At 30.6% G+C, this 18,068-nt stretch overlaps 1 protein-coding gene across 2 annotated transcripts in view; it reads left to right on the top strand.

Annotated features, from left to right (window-relative positions):
• The window catches only part of LOC112598697, a 37,319-nt gene extending 29,466 nt beyond the window's left edge, over positions 1 to 7,853 (top strand). The window contains exons 2-3 of one of the 2 annotated variants that reach the window (XM_025345241.1): positions 3,386 to 3,602; positions 7,099 to 7,853. The gene's annotated coding sequence lies outside the window, so the exon portion shown is untranslated. The remainder of the gene's footprint in view (positions 1 to 3,385; positions 3,603 to 7,098) is intronic. The other variant, XM_025345240.1, reaches the window with a different exon arrangement.
• Positions 7,854 to 18,068: the final 10,215 nt, after the last annotated feature.

Genomic DNA, 18,068 nt, shown 5'->3' with positions numbered 1-18,068 from the left:
AGATGTGTATTATTTTGAATAACCATGTTTTACATGGGTAAACGCTGAATCAGCGTTCGTTCTTTAATAGTATATTAATATCGCTTTGTTTTATTGCAACAGTGCAATTAAAATATACAATATATTTGTAAGCTGAGTGTACGTTATTGTACTAAATATTGATACGTAATGCTAGAAAAAATTCATTAAATAAAAAAAAAATCACTGAAAAAATTTCTATAAATAATTACTAATTTAGTGTTCTGTACTCGTAATATTGAAACGCTAAAAAAAAAAAATAATTTTTCAAATGTTTAAATCTTAATATAATGCATATTATGACTAATAAATAATGATGACAAATTATAATAAACAAATTAAAAATCTCTTTTATACATTTTGATATATTTGTGTCCAAAAATAAGTAATTTTTCTTTTCCATATCAATATTACATTTTACTTATTAGTTATTACACATTAATTAATTACAGTTATATTTTCAATGACTTTTTCCGATTTCCAATACGTATATAGGACTCCTCGTATTGTGACGCCATGACGTAAATGTATGTACCTAATATACTTATAAATTATAATACATTATTAATATAATTTGTAATACATGAAATATTGCGAGTCAATTGAATTGACGTTATGGCGGTGTGGCATAGCTGTTGTGACGCGAGAAAGAAGAAGTCTCGATCGTAATTGTAAATATAGGAAATCTCACGTGACAGCAGAGACGCGAAGACCGTGAATAAACTGTTTAATATAATGGATGAGAGTATGTCAGACGAAACGGGCGCGCGTCATCATTATAATGTAGGTTAGGACATCATTTACTCAGAAAATCCGTAACTGTTCGATATACCCTGTCTGGTAGTATAGCTGCAATATGTACGTATATTCAGTTGGAAATAATTATGCTCTAAAATTACTCCCTCCCACTTCTAAAAAATTTAAATTTTTAATGTAAAAATGAATCATATAGTGGGACCCCGAAAATATTATTATCTTAATATGAAGGCATAATATGCGTAAATACAGAATAATTTGGCATCCCTGTACCTCTCTACGCTACTCGTCTAAACTTAAAATATCTAACTTACACATATAACCTACACTCGCCCAAAATTCAATTTATGGATATTAATAGAATGCATACTATCATTAAAATTAAATAAAAAAATGATAATGCTAAAAAATAGTAAAAAACATGATTTCTTTATTTTTTATAATGACTTAAAATTACGTTCAATTATTGAATATTTTTACTATGGGTGTTCTCCGATAAAACAACCGTCTCATTTATATGTCGCGTTTGTTTATTACTTTAGGCTTTAACTTATAAACGTGTAGTAGGTACCTAATGAGCAAATGACTATCAATCGAGTGCGTTTTATGTATACAATTACGGTCAACGAATTCAAAAAATATGTGAGCAATAAATAATCATCGTAGTAGTAATCTTTCTTTGGGACGCAGTAAACCGAATACGAGCTATTTATGCATCCCGATAAACCCGTCAGACACCGCCGTGGCGCGGCGTCTTGGTGGCAGATTTACATACATGGCAATGATCGCGCGATCATTCGTGTGTAAATCATCGTTGTATAGGATCCCGACAAGTATAATCTCAAATCGGTTTTTTTTTTCATCAAATAATAATTGCGACAAATGAGCAGACGCACATTAAGAGTATATTATAATATTATACTGTAGATACCAGAGATACCTATACCGGCGGCTACATCTGATACGCATTAATGTATTATAATATCTGACATTACGCACTTGATGTTAGGTCTCAGCGATTATGGCAGTGGATGATAAACGACAATCGTATACTTACATTATAAAATATATTGTACATGAATGATCGTCTTAAATGCAACATTCCTCTCGCCCGTGAAGATATTGTTCAACGAGGAGAAAATTAATTATACGATCGCGTTAGCGAAATAAATAATAATATTATAAGTGCCGACTTTCAGTTCATTTTATTATTTATATAACATTTATAAATATATACTGGAATATAAATCTATTTTTTCAATAATTTTCCCATTTGGCTTCAGTTAGAATTCATAGGCAATAGTGCAATACTAACAAAATAACAATGATTAATTTTTGATGTAATCGTTAAGATCGGTCAATTACGTACAACAAAAATATGCCCAAAATTAAGAAAGCAAATCGTATTTGTAAATCATAAAAATAATCTTTGTGATAAAATTGTGTTCATAAATATTTAATTTTATGATTTGTTTTTATTTTTATACATTTGTAAAAATATGTAAAATATGCCATATTTCTCCTTATAAATTATAATATTAATATAATCTATTATCCATCAAAATAAACAAAAACATACCCAAATTTCATGAGTCAAAACAAAATTTATTCGTAAGCGACCTATGAGGATCGAAAAAATAATTTATAAACATCCTCCGAGTATCAAAAAACCTATCGACGTAACTTTTATTAAAAACAATCCAATAGTTATTTAGTCAATCGAAAACAAATATTTATTTTCATACATAAATATCGGTGTGCATTGATAATATATTCTGCACAGGCACTAATTCGTTTTGTTTCATAGGAAGATGGTTATTGTTTACTTCTAATAGTCTCAAAAGTGTAAAAATCTTATTCAGATTGGTGAACGTTTGAACGATATCTCCACAAACACTGCACGTCATCTGCACCACACTGCAACATCTTAGCTCGACGCATTGGGACATGGTTTGAGTTTTTTTTTTTGATTCATTTCCGTTCCGAGAGAATAACGATGGTGTATATATTATTGTAATCTGAGAGCTGACACTCTACTTTTGATACAGTAGATAGTGAAAATTCTAATTCATAATAATATTATTATCATCACACTTATGCGTATTATATACACATTTTTATTATATCCGCAGTAATAATTACATATTTACGGTTTCATCGACCGCGACAATATTTTACGTTGCACTGTGTGTCCGTTTACATAGGTATATGCGATATGCCTATGGATAATCTTTTTTAATTTTGAGTTAACAGTCTCGTGAGTCGTGGATCGAAAAATTCCTCATAGTGGTCCTCTGTGGTACACGTTTCGTTAAAAAAAAAAAAAAAATGTTTACGCACGTCACTATCGACTCAGTTGCCATCAACGTATACGCGTTTTAATTAATGTCTTGATGTTCTATATAGTACACACATTTTAGATGACGAACGGTAATTTTTACGGTATTATTATATACGCGTTATTGTTTGTATATTGTCCGAAATGCCTGCAAGGATACGATGTCCTTTGGCTAAGTCACACATATTTTATTCTCTTCGGCGGCGGTGCATTGATATACGAAATACCTATACCTACGTATATTGGTATTAAAATATTATTTATTATTCACAGGCACACAATCGGATTCACTGTCCCGACCGTCGTAGTCGTCATCGTTACTAATCATTTTTACGTTAATTATTATTATCATACGGACGGTTTTCGGTACAACGCGAACGGACGTGAAGACTATAGAACGTGAAGAGGAGGGCTATGTAATATCGCTTAAATTGCATCTGCAGTGGCGTATAAAATATTATGATCATTTGATGATTTATACGAAAAGCATGTAATATGTTATATTATTATTAATCATCGTGAGCGACGATAGGTAGTATAAGTACAATAATGTGGTGTCGGGTACGTCACGTCAATGTAAACATTACGTCCTCGTCGGCAAAAAAATAGAGAGCCATATATATAAAAGACGTGCACTTGATGTTATTATTATAATATTATATCAAATTTGTATACGATATATATAGGACATATAGGTACTTATTTGCTTTGCGTGTTATGTAAACGACTTTCCCACGTTCTCTTTCGGAAACGTTGTACGTCAAAAACCGGTCGTCAAGCTCGTACCCACTACAACACTACCCACTATAACTGCATAATATTATAATATATTTGGTCACATATTTTAATGATTTATATCATACCCATCGCATAATATATACAGTTGAGTGAATGACGCAGTGCACGCGCCGGGTCGTAACGATCGCGTTCAACAGTAAACGCTGTTATATATTCAAACTCGCAAAAAATTAAGAATATAAAACAAAAATAAAAATCCCTATACAATATTTTTAATAAAATCAACGACGACAATCGTTAAAACAGCATAAAGTGTAAAACATTTATGCGTTCGTTTGTGTGTATGTGTGTTTGTGTTTTTTTAACTTTTGAATAACAAAACGCTTTTTTATTTCATATTTCTAAGTCAGCAGAATATATTTCAGAAATATCATTACATACAAAAATTTTATTTTTAACGAGTACTTTCGTATATAGCCAAGTGTGTAGTTTCAATTTTGATAGACAAGTTTAAATGAGCGAAGTGCACTGGCACCCCATAACATGTTGGTCCTTGGTCCACTAATCCACTCGTCTTAACTTAAAAGTTAAAATATTAAAATAACTAATTACGTAAAATACTTTTCAAAGTCCGATTTAATGTACCCAAGTCTAGGCGACCACTAACCGCGATACGCCGATACATAGTTTCCTGCTTCAATGTTATTAATGTTATTATAGTTATAATGGTTACACTGTACACACTCGAACTCCCGACGATGTATCACTCACCTGAAAATTGCAACATTTGAGGGCTACAGATAATTTGATTTCTCAACATCTGCGGCGTGTGATGATTGTTATGTCGAATCGCAATAAAAAATAAATTCAACTTTTCCCCGTTTTCGGTCGATTGTAAAAACAATAACGATTAAGGTCATCGCGATATGTATACCTACCTGCATACTAAAGTGTTGCGCAACGTTGTTCATTCCGTGCAGCATTGCCTCCGCGTTCACAATATTACTTTGATATGTAAATAAAATACTTGACTTAGACGGCGACACACATTACACGTCTAAACGGTCGATAGGGCGCGGTAGTGAAGGGAGAAAAAAATCTTCGAATATAATCGAGCAAAACACGTACCTGCACGTACGACGCTATTGCTTGTAAGTCGTACCACCCGCGAAGAGCAGTTGGTGTGCGAAATCGCCGGAGCCCGCAGGAGACTTAAAGTATCGGGTCGGTGATAAGTGCGATGATCCCAACACTCATCGGTTTCGCAAACAACGCGAGTATCCGCGCACAGGATGACGGAAGACGGTGTCGTCACTCGTATCTATAAACGCGCCTGAACGGTATGATGGAAAGAAAAAAATAAACGACACGAGTTACCCCGCAGCCGTTTTCGTCGTTTTAAAATTATTACTATTATTCCAGTGTAGGATTTTGAAATTTTCGAATAATTATTTGTTCGTTTCATTTCGCGTGTTTTGGCGGCGTTTCCAAACCAGCGTAACAACACAAAATATATACATCACGATACGATGATGGCATAATATCATATATTATACGGAGCACACAAACAAGTGCTATCATTCTATCGTCTATCGTTGTGCGTATTGTACTACGAGATCGCGAACGGGCGTCGAAAAACAATGAACTATATACATTAGGACACACTCCATATTGCACTGTATATTATGCGCTTACTGCCCGCGTGTGTCCGTTAAATTGCTATATTTTATGGCGAGGACGATATAATGTCGTATTATATTTTAGCCTACTTTCGTCGGTCACCCTCTGCACCGTCATTGTGATACATTAATATTACGCGCAGTGTATGCACCGCGCGTGTGTGTACGTATAGGTACGTATTATCGCACGAATTATTATTCCGTATCGGCGTAATCGGCCGTTTTGCGCAACGCGACGCGCCTACGAGAAATCTTAATTTTCTGCACACATATTGTACGCGACCGTTTTACTGTAAACATTGTATTTATACGAAAATTGCACAATCGCAATGATAATAATATTATTATGGCAATTTTATTGTACTATTGTATGTACGCATAATACCTGTAGGTAAATACTATTATGTTGTGTTGCGTTTTTCGATTTCAAACGAACCGCCACCGCCGCCGATAGCCCACGCTAATTATTGTGTCGTAGTATTCGTTTCGTTTTGTTTATACGGCCAACGCACACACACATACACACGTCTAATTTATTTAAAATGTAAATATTTAATACTATACGTGCATTTCAAATTTACCGCGAGATCGGCAAGAGCTGAAGAAAAGGCCTCTTATTTTTCGGACCGAGTGGAACATGCGTGTTTACCGGCATTGTATCGAAGAACCGTGTTTTTGGATACTATAACAGTTACTGTATGTAGAAAAAAAAAATTAAACGATTTTTGAAAACCAAACACAAAACCAATAATACATTTCAAAGTATAACGTAATAAATAAAGTAAATAAATTGAACGATTATAGCTTTTTTTTATCAATAAGCATGAAGCATACAAAGTTTACTTTTCAAGCATTTAAATAATGTACCACATGTTGCACGGGGTTGCCACTTATCACTCCTAATGAACTACAAAATAAACATATATACTTATATTTTATATTAGCTGGATATTCGATATATAATAAACACACTTTTGATTACATAAAAAAACGAAAAAATGTATTTTCATTTAGTAATCACAAGTTAATTTAGCGGTTTCAGCATCAAGCAAAAGTGTTAATAACATCACGAATATAATATACGTATACACAATAATAATAAAAATGATGACAAAAATGTCAGTATTTTGTTTCCGATCACCAAAATATTAAAAGTCTCAGTATGAAAACTGTTGTTCAATATAATATATTCGTCCTGTATACACATGGACGTCAGAGAGGACAGCTTATAATTATATGTGTTGTATACGGGTTCGAGGCTTATATTATCAAACAATATTATAATTTATAATAGAAGGTAGAAACTAGAAGGTTCCTAAAATATAATGTATTTGTTAAACTGTTTATTCATTATTTGTGCTTATACGGTTTTTAATATCCGAAAAAGGAGATAATTGTTTGGGAACGTTCTCACATTATAATAATTTCATTACGCAACATTAAAAATAAAATAACAATACTGTCGACTCCGAAACAATGTCTGCATTAATTGGTCTCCGGCCATCATACCGATTAATGAAAATAACAATTAATGATTTTTAATTTAATTTTAATTATTTTTTTTTTCAGCGTTTTTCGACGAGAGAATTTGCCGAGCGGACATACAACGCATAAGACGTTACACACAACCGTTACTGCTGCAGCCACGAACAGTTTTTTTTTTCTTTTAACGGATTTAATATGTCATTAATTATTTTTAATTAATTTTAGTGTAAGATATTACCTGTATTATTTTATTCATAGAAACGATAATGAAAATGATGTCTTTAACATACTATACGTAGCATAATATGTACATAATTTATGTATCAATAGCGACCACGTACTTAACGTACAGGTACTATTTTATTTTACGTATATTTTCGTCATTACTAAACACTCGTTGGCTTGTTGCCCACGAGTATCACAAGAAACTATAAACGCGTGTATGTGTTATTGGCTATTGCATTGAATTTTTTTTCACGGTTTCAATAGAGAAAACGTTTTTTTGTACTAACTATGAACTCGACCTGTAACACACCATAATTTCAGTTTTACGTTAAATGTATACTTAATTATTATTATTATTTTTATTTTATAGAAAAAAAAAACGTCTGACCGACACTGTATTGTTATGAAATTCGTGTTGGATAGGGGAAAATGCGAAAATTTATAACATGTACGTTTAGTCTGCCTGACACTTGTTTTATTTTATTGGTACAGCTAATGTCCATGAATAGTTTTTCTTGCGCAGGTATAAAACGTTTTCTTTTGTAAATATTATTATTATTATACGTACTAAAACATAAATTTGTTATTTAAATACGGTTTTGCTCAATAATATTTTTTTTTCATATTAATTACTTCTATTTTATCTTATTTTTTTTTTTTTTGTACTTAACAATAATATTAATTTTGATGTGTTTACGTCTTAAATATATTTACACGTTGAGAGATAATAATTACTTAATTCAATAATAATTTTTTGTGGATAATTATACAACAATAATATAAAAAGGTATTTCGCCAAATGTAAATACGGAGAATACTTATTTTAGTTTGTTTAAAACAAAAAAAATATCTTGCGATATTTATCCGCTGTGGGTATATCGACTTCATTGAGATTTTATACATTCGAACGGCGTAATAAAATTTTCAATTAAAAAAAGGCACCGTTTGTAAAATTTACTATAAACGTGCATACTTAAAAGCTAAACCCGAGAATATCGTTATTTACCAACTTTGTAAAACGATATTTTGTTGTGGTCGTAAACAAAATAAATATTAAGCTCCGTGGTGGAAATAAATGAACATTTAATATCTGGCCGTACCTGCCTATTGTACATAAGTATAAATTATTATTATGTTATTATTATTATTATTGAATCGACGACTGATGTAATGAGTAGGGATAGCGTGCCATTTTTATGCTTATACAAAGAATGGTATTTTTTATTATAGATTTTTATTGATTAATATTATTATTATTATTATTATCATTGTGTATGACTTAATATAGAAATGCTGTTATTAAAAATATGTTAAATAAACGATTTTTAATTGATGTCAATTTATATTTTATTTCCAATTTTTTTTTATAACCTATAAAAAAAAGTATCAAATTCAAAATATTTTAAATAATAAGTGTATATGCTTGTTTACGTCTAGCATGTTTATAATATATACACAGAGTGGCTAACCAAGCTTACTCACCCCTTATTTTTTAAATTTCCTTTGATAATGAATTTATTTAAATTCTGATTTTTAAAATGTTTAAGTATATACATTCAAGTTCACATTATCAAATTTTTAGATTTTCTTGTGCCGATACTCCGTTTAACCTAACAATAACTAATTTTTTATTGCAATTTATAAGGCAAGAGATTTTTTTTTTTTGAAATATTGATGTATCTATAATTAAAAATGCAAACGTGTGATTTCTAAGTTTTTAAAATGTTTATATCGAAGATACTTCTTTAAATTGGTTTTACAAAAATATAGAACGAATGTAATACCGCGTTTAGTATATTCATTACACTCAGATATTTTTAAAAATTAAAAAACGTCGATAAATTAATATTAATTAATTATGTTTTATACGTATTATTATTTATTTTTATTAGTCAAGTACATGAAATTAAATCATTCAAAATCACACGAATATCACTTTTAGATAAACGCATCGAAGTTTTCAAAAAAATTATCTAACGATGAACAATTTAAAAATATCGATTGTCATTTAAAAAATAAAAAGAAGTTAGTACCTATCACCATATGATCGTACTCCTTAAACGGTATAAAAATCTGAGTATTTAAAAATTTGTTCCTTATATGTATTAAAAAAGTTTCAATAATCATAATTTGAACAAATGTATTATATAAAAAAAAAAAATTGATAACGAACATGCACAATGAATTACTCTGTGTATATGCACACACACACACACACACACATATATATATATATATATATGCATGCGTGTATGTATTTGTGCATTAAAAAAAATAATGCAATACACTATAATAATAATAAAATTGTGCACAGCGAATATACGATTACGAGGTATAATATATGACTTATTACGACATGTACCTAATAAATCGGACGAACCATAACGGCGGTGGTTACTACGTACTACTACTGCAAGTGTATTTTGTTATTATTTAGTGGTATACACCTATCTCGAGACTAAAATTAATGATATAATTGATAGAATCAATTATGTCGTTATAACGACTATACACACGCAATTACTGTGATATTGCAAAATATAAAAAATCATTTCTCATTAATCCTTTTACATTTCGTTTCATTTGTGTCTGCGACCTAGTGGAAACAAAACAATAATTTTGTACCTATATTTTAAGGTATAAATTAATATTTTTTAAATATAGCGATATTCGCGTATCATATTTATAGATGCGTATGGCAAAAACACCACGCGGGGAATGTCAGAAAACGTATCGGACTGGAAAAAAAAACAATTTTAAACATCTGACTAAATCGTACGGATTAAATTTAAATACTAGCTGCAGTGAAACGTAAACGGGTTAAATCTGCAGAGTATTCAGAAAATATTAACATAGCTACCTGCAGCAGCGACTTAATTGCGAGAATTTTAGCTCAAGCCTTAAGGTGCACTATAATAATCTGCTCATACAGGGCAATATGAAAGTGTACGAAAATCTAATAAACTATAAACATACTTACAAATAATATCATAAGCCAAGACTGTATAGTTGCTAGCTATGTGCGTATGTGCGTAGTGCGTATTTCGTATAGTTTCCATTTGAACGGAATATAATATATATCAATGTACTATGGGAAAAAAAAATCTTAAAAATTAATTTTTATAACGTATGTGAATAATTGTAAAGTATACATTTGATATCAGGGCATACCGTGGAGTTTTTTTATAGTTATTGATGTAAATATGTAAAATATGTAAATAATTCAAAACAAACCCGTTTTAAACGAAAAAAAATATAGCGGAAAAAAGTTAAAAAAGGTAACGGTGTTCAATATTATTCATAATGTACTTCAATGATGCAAGTTTAATAAAATGCTCATTTCATTATTTTATTACTAGAAATAAATAAAATAAAACCTTGAATCAAGGTAGGTACGGCACGACTATCGTCTCTGTCATGAAGTGATCCGAGCACTATATCGATGATAATATTGTGTTTTCATTTATTTATTGATTTTTTACGATACATTTAATTATGTTATGTATATATAACAGTATGGACAACTTTAAAAACGGCTTTGCGAAATCTGACTTGTGTAGGTACCTATAAAGGTTAAAAATTGTACACTTGGGTATAGTAATTTATAAAATATTAATTACTTACAAATTTTGTCGATGAATTCAACAAAATATAAGGAAAACAAATAGTATTATTTAAACCTAATTAGTAATTAATATTAATTACAACACTGCCGTTTCGCTTTGTACACAAACATCAGGTACAGTATGAAAATCGCAAACTTCAATAAAAAGTATTTTAACTAACATAGCGTATGTACACTCATGTGGGCCATATGGCCATATATTAATGATCGTTCTATGTGTATAATTACAAAACATAAATCTTCATTGTTCACGCATGATATACTTACATATGATAAGCGATCAATGTACTCGATGCAAATATGAATGTATAATAAATAATAGTATTATAACTATATCATTATAATATACTTATAACTGACAACTACGATATTTTTTTCAATATTGTTAGACTATAAAATATATTATAGTTATTTGATAATAACTATACCATTACTTATTAAAACCTTTATTATTACTTCCAAAGTTCTGCAGTCGACCATTTATGCCCTGTGCTTCACTCCACATCGTTAGTGATAACTTACCAATTCGATTTTTATTTTTTATCTGATACAAAATTCAAAAAACATAAACTAAAAAACAAATATTATTAGAAAAAAATGTTAATAATATTAGATTTCGTTCTAATCTATTTACAAAAAGTAACGGTAAATTTGGTGTTCAATTAGAAACATGCGATAATATTTGTATACACAACCTTGATATTTCAATTAGTTTCATAATAATATCACTTAAATATGTAGTAGAAGTTTCTTCAAACAAAAATATGAATCTTCACGATCTTTGCAATTAAGTTGGTACTAACGCACTTGCGCACTAATACTAATTGAAACAGTAGTAAAAAATATTCTACACTTCTCTTCCTATAGTAAGATCAAAGCCAAAATAATATAATTGGCTAATTTACTCCTTCAAGTTTCGCCTGCAGAATATGCTTAACCCAGCATATCAATCGCCACGAGACAACCGAATCAAACTTAAAATTAATTAATTTCCATTTTTATTTTCTATATTACACAATAGAAACCTTTAAATATTTACTTTAGTACAACACTAACCTATAACATAAGCTTTTATATAATTTTATTTACTTATCTATCTACTACTATTCATGAAATCATAATTATAAATACAATTATAAAATTATTTAAATTCCAAAGCCCTAAGTGGCTACGAATTACAATAAATAAAAAATAAGTACATTTTTATGTGACCTATTTTTAATATTCCATAATGGATTTTGCGGTTGCAGTGGCACTTACTGAGGTTTTTGCAACCCAATTATTGTTATTTATAAAATAAAATTAAAAAAAAAATGTATTTTACGAGATATAATTTTTTCCATTTCGACGTAAGTATTAAAAAACACGAGAAAAAATACTTTTACTACTTACTCATTAATTTTTCTGTAATTTAAATTTTTTTCCTAAGGAACGATATTTGTCCACGAATTTGTATATTATGTTTAATTGTCTTCTCTACTGGCACCACTGTGTAATAACCTAGAGTATAATAGACTAATGATGTAAAATTAGACATCGTATATTATAGATTATTGTCATATCGACGTGCAATTTTTATTGTATATCTATGCGGTTTGAAAAAAGAGGGTTTTCGTTACATTCGATGGCTCTTATGTGATCTTTACATCATTCCAATAATTATTAGTACTACTTAATAGAAAATAATAGTAACAAAAATAAACGCATCATTTGCGTATTATAGTGATTCAGGATGCGTGATTTCGCCTTTTCAGCTTGCATTTAAATATTATGGACGAGTAGTTTACCACAACATCGCAGACATTGTAATATGTAATTATTATGATTGGCCTATGAATATTCTTCTCTTTCACTATATTTATTCTTGTCTAACTATTACCTGTTATTCAGATACGGATGTTTACATGTATGCTTGTGGAGGTACAAAACAAGTGTGGAACCTATACGCAATATCCGCGAATTGTTGTTACTAAACTGTAAACTGCAACGCTGTGCGTGCCTTGAACTGCATTAATAATTATACCCACTGGCAACTTTTACTGTTTTACGACCGCGTATATGACGTACTATACAATATACTGTAACAGTACTGCAGTTATTGCAGTTTAGCGACAATTATTAATATACATTATTGTAATACCTATGCGACTATACAGAGTGATTCAAAAGAATTAAATACTCTCCCTATTTATTAATTTAATAACAAATTTATTTTAATTTTAATGTTTGAAATTTTAAAATATGCTTTTTTTATTTGAAAAAATGAAAAATTTACAATCTGTAATTACATAATACGATAAGTAAGTTGATTATTACAGTAGTTGATTATATAATTTGTAAAATTGGTGTGTTAACACGAGAGAAGGTGGCGTCCATTATTGACACTAATTAAAATGCACTATTATTTTAAAATAATTTGTCTCATTGATAATTAGGTCATTTACGTTTAAATAGTAATAAGAGTGATTTATATTGTTTAGTCTTCAAAATATACGAGTACTTAAGACTATAAATATTCAAATTCTTGAGATTTTTTCCATTACTTAAGAAATGTTCTGTAGAAACATATACTCATGTTTTCAAATAATAACCTCTCTTTTTTCCCTTTATTCTATAAATTTTCTATTTTTTTTTTTCAATGTTAAAAAAAATTCAAACGAGGAAGTTTTCCAGTTATTTAAATATTAATATTAATAAACATTTAATGATAATAGTCTTTAAAAATAATTTTATAAACAAATAAAATATATGTAATATCAGATAGGTAGGTACACTATTTACTATGCTTGGACCATTTCTATAAATCAAAAATATCAATACATTCATGTAAATTACTATATAGTTTGAATTTTTATTTTAATACGTTAACATTTCCAAACAACTTATCCGCTTAATAATTTCAAGTATAAAAGGAGGATTTTAGAGAAGTTGATATCTTCATAAGATACTCCTCAAGTAGGTACTTAATATAAAATTTAAAAAAAATCTCAAGATTTTGAAAACATAATTTTTAGGTATACTTAAAAATTCCAAAATTAAGATTTTGAATAACTGCGTTATTGAAAAAAGGGGTGAACGTGCTTAACGAATCACTTGTATATATTATGAGCGCGCTACAATTGCAGATAAATCTGTTATTATATTATCTTATAACCGAATCACATAATTACTCGATCACAGAAAAACAACTATCAATCATTAATAATTAATGTATGATAATCATTATCATAAATTATAATATATTTAAAACAGGTTAGTCGACTTTTACTCGACTTACTTTTTAATACTCTATTGTACTTTTTATACATTGGTTAATAATATTTTTGACCTTAAGCAATACAAAAAATAGTATGCAACGAACACACAAGCATAATATTATATAATATGTGAAAAGTGGAAAATTCGAATGAGGAGGATTTGATGCAAGACAAGACTTTGTGGGATTTACGTACTAAACATGGCGTACAAATATTATAATACGGCAAAACATATTAGGTATCATGTCGAATAAAATGGTTCTTTCATACTGTTCCAAGAATGTGTCAGCAAGATTTTATTTACCACGAATCACGATATATATGTATATGGTATATAAAACGAATACGACCTATAATAATATAATGACCAGGGACACCTGCAGTTGCGTTTAAGTGCGTTTTTGTTATGTCATTATCATAATTTTTCGTTGACAATCGTCTTGCAAAGGATAAAATATTATATTGGTGTATTTTATGTATTATTATTTATACACAATGCATTTATGAATTTTGTCGAAAACGGACAAGTGCTTTTGTATAATAAAATCGGCTCGACTCTTTTTGGTTCCACAGTTTTCAAAAAAAAAATATATATGTATATAGTAGGTAGGTACATAATAAGGTATGACTGCACATCGATGACGTCCTCGGAGATCTCGTTACTGTGTAGTGTGTATATTATTGGTGCTATATTACTGTGAACCCTGATGCATTTTTACTCGGACGTACATCGTTGTTTCATATTATATATTATAATATAAATGTAATATATGAGTAGTCGGCACGATTACCGCGAGCTAAATAGTATATATACATATTTATAAATATATATGATATGATATGACGACGCTCATTAGTGGAGGAACACTATTCGAATAATAGTAATATTATATAAAATATCGATAATAATGATAAATTGTAGGTGCGCTTCGTTAAAAAAATACTGAAGACGCCGGATAAGAATAGAGGTGATGAATCTCGTACATAATAACAATAATATTATGTTTGTGTATAAATCATAATAATATAATACTATATGATCGGACGTCATTAATTCAATAGCGCGTCCTGTAGGTAATAATAATATTGCTTTTTTGCGCGTCTGGCACGCATATAATACATAATAATATGAACTGTATGATCGAAGTAATATAATATTAATTATTTACGTATAGATGGGTCAACGACAACACGCGCGTTACATACAAATAATTTATATCATACAATATAATATAGTAATTACGTGTTATATACTTAGATCCGTAGACGTCAAACGTACACGCGAGTGTATGGTTATATAAATACGTATAGGGTGACGTCCGCCATTGAAATGTGTTCGTGCATCATTTCGGCTCGTAAACGGATTTTTGTTTACGAAACGGCCGACGGTAATCACGCATTTATCGTTCACAGATTAAAATAAATAACGAACGAATGGATGAGCGAGGCAGTATATCTATGTGTATTGTGTAATAGTACAATAATACCTACCTGTTGGAAAACGCCTGCATATAGAACTCGCGAGGGAGGAGTGCTCGTGTACATAGGGCCAGGGGTTGACGACAAAATGATATTTATTTAACTTTCGTCGCAGATCACGCGAATCTTACACTGATTGTCGTAGTCTCCGCAGAGACCTGCAATAGCGTTTCAAAACCATTTATAACATTAAATGTTATCGTTGACGTAATTAGCTACAGCTATAATCGTTTAGGGTAGCAAACATTCAAAAACCAAATGTGGTATCCAGCTATATAGTCGCAATACGTGTAGTCACTCAATACCTGTAACTGATTAAATCAAAAACATATACTTATGTCACTACACCTTGTATCGGATATTGATTAAATCATTGGATGTGTGGCAATATAGACGTAAAAAATATCCTCACTAAACGAATAAAGACAACTTATTTAAACGCGATTAAATCGAGCAGTCGTATCCTATTCGATAAAATATATAATACGTTGACCGAGCATCGCGTCACTATTTTCATGTATAACAGTCCTATCCCGTATCCGAATCGTTATCTGCATACATCGGTGTGACACGTACGTGTATGAATTTCGAACTGACATCATTATAACCATTATATTATGATCATACAACAAATATTGTTGGTAAAACTACTACTTATCATTACAGACATGTTGGGGGTAGCAAAAGTATATTATACCTACGCTACTGTAGTACTGTACTCCGTGCAAATTGTCAGAATGACGACTTCCACGTCTAGGAATGTGTCTTATGGTGACGACTACATAATATTACGTACTATACTGAACTTCGAGAAACGTTCTCGAGTCAGAAGATTTGAACCGTTCTGTAGAATATACGGTATACACCACGTGGCGCATACGTCTACATGCGATGACTACTCTGACGGGAAGCGACACGGACACGCGCGACCCGTTTCCGAGATGCATTGCTATATACGCACATGACGTGTATTAAACAACGCCAGCGGCCAAATGCGTACCTGCAGGTACAAGTGTACGACTGCCGTGGTACGTTTACGGTACGTTTCTGAAGAGCCCGGAAACCTACCCATCTAACCTTCAGGGTGTTTCGCCGAGTCTTGTCCTCGTTAGTATAGACACCTCCATACAACGTATTTGCGCACTAAGTACCTATATGCACTCGACTAAAACCTGAGTAAAACTGTACTTTTGTCGATACTGCTGTCTCCTGCAGGCTATACACAGTCCGTATATGTTGAAACGTCCACGTCACATTATTTAATATGTTTTAAATTATTTACACTCGCTCTGTAAATTCGATATGTCAGATGAGTGAACGAAAAATTAATCTTGAATTTTCTCGTATCGGGTCAGTGCGAGCCGAAAAGGCGAAAACTAGTTCAGCAAGCATGCTTGCTAAATAATTATGCCACATTTGTTATTAAGTGCCCCGAAGATAATAACATGCGTGACAACGAAATGATGATGACGACTTAGCGGTGTATTACGAGCAATAAACGATAATATCGTTAATTCTTATTATAGTGATTACCATTGGTGTTATTGTTTATTATAATATCGTTTAATGTCGTCAAATGTCACTCAATGTCATTCTAAAGGACACGTACTCCTATCATATTCACCTACTTTATGAACGGTTTTCCTTTAATATCTTCAAACAATAGAGTCATAAATTTAGGAATTGTATTCGATCGCGAGTTAAACTTTCACTCGCACATTGAAAATTCCTGTTGTAAAGCTGTAAAAATTCTTGAGTTTCTTCGGAATAGATATATGTAGTGAATTCAAGTTAAAGGTTCCTTGAAAATTATTATACTGCGCATATGTTTAGTCAATGTTAGAGTACGGCGCTGCCATTTGGGATCTTCACTCAGTGAGTCATAAAAATGCAATTGAAAGAGTTCAAAGAAAATTTCTTAATTACGCCGGTTTTATCTTAAAAATTCATCACCCTCTCCTCATGAGTATGGTCCTGTATTGACTAAACTTAGCCTGAGTTCTTTAGTCCAAAGAAGAGGTATGGCTAATTTGAGGTTTTTATCCAAATTAATAGATGGCTTTATTGATACTCCTGAGATTCTTTCCCTGATTAATTTATACATACCCTTTTTTGTGCCTAGGTATACCTACCACAAACTATGCAAATAATCAACCTATTCTTAGAACGATGAATAATGCTAATCTAAGGATCCATCACACTTATCGTATTTTTTATAGCTTTTGGGTGTATCATGTATTAATAAAATTAAAGTAAAAAAAATATGTTTGTGTTTATTGTACGCAATCTTGCTATTCTTGTATTCAATGTTTAATATAAATTTGGCTCCAGCTCGTTCTGTATAAAATAAATAAATATCATTGCAATTTATTATGAACGGTAAAGCGAGTGATTTACAGTATGTAAACAAGCAATCGCTTGCACGGATCGAGCGTGTAAAAGAATAACAATAATGCGCATTACAATTT

The sequence above is a fragment of the Melanaphis sacchari genome, unplaced genomic scaffold (genome assembly GCF_002803265.2).
Source record: "Melanaphis sacchari strain LSU unplaced genomic scaffold, SCAv2.0 Contig4_pilon_pilon, whole genome shotgun sequence".
NCBI classification, from domain to species: Eukaryota; Metazoa; Arthropoda; class Insecta; order Hemiptera; family Aphididae; genus Melanaphis; species Melanaphis sacchari.
This window is presented reverse-complemented; position numbering and strand designations above follow the sequence as displayed.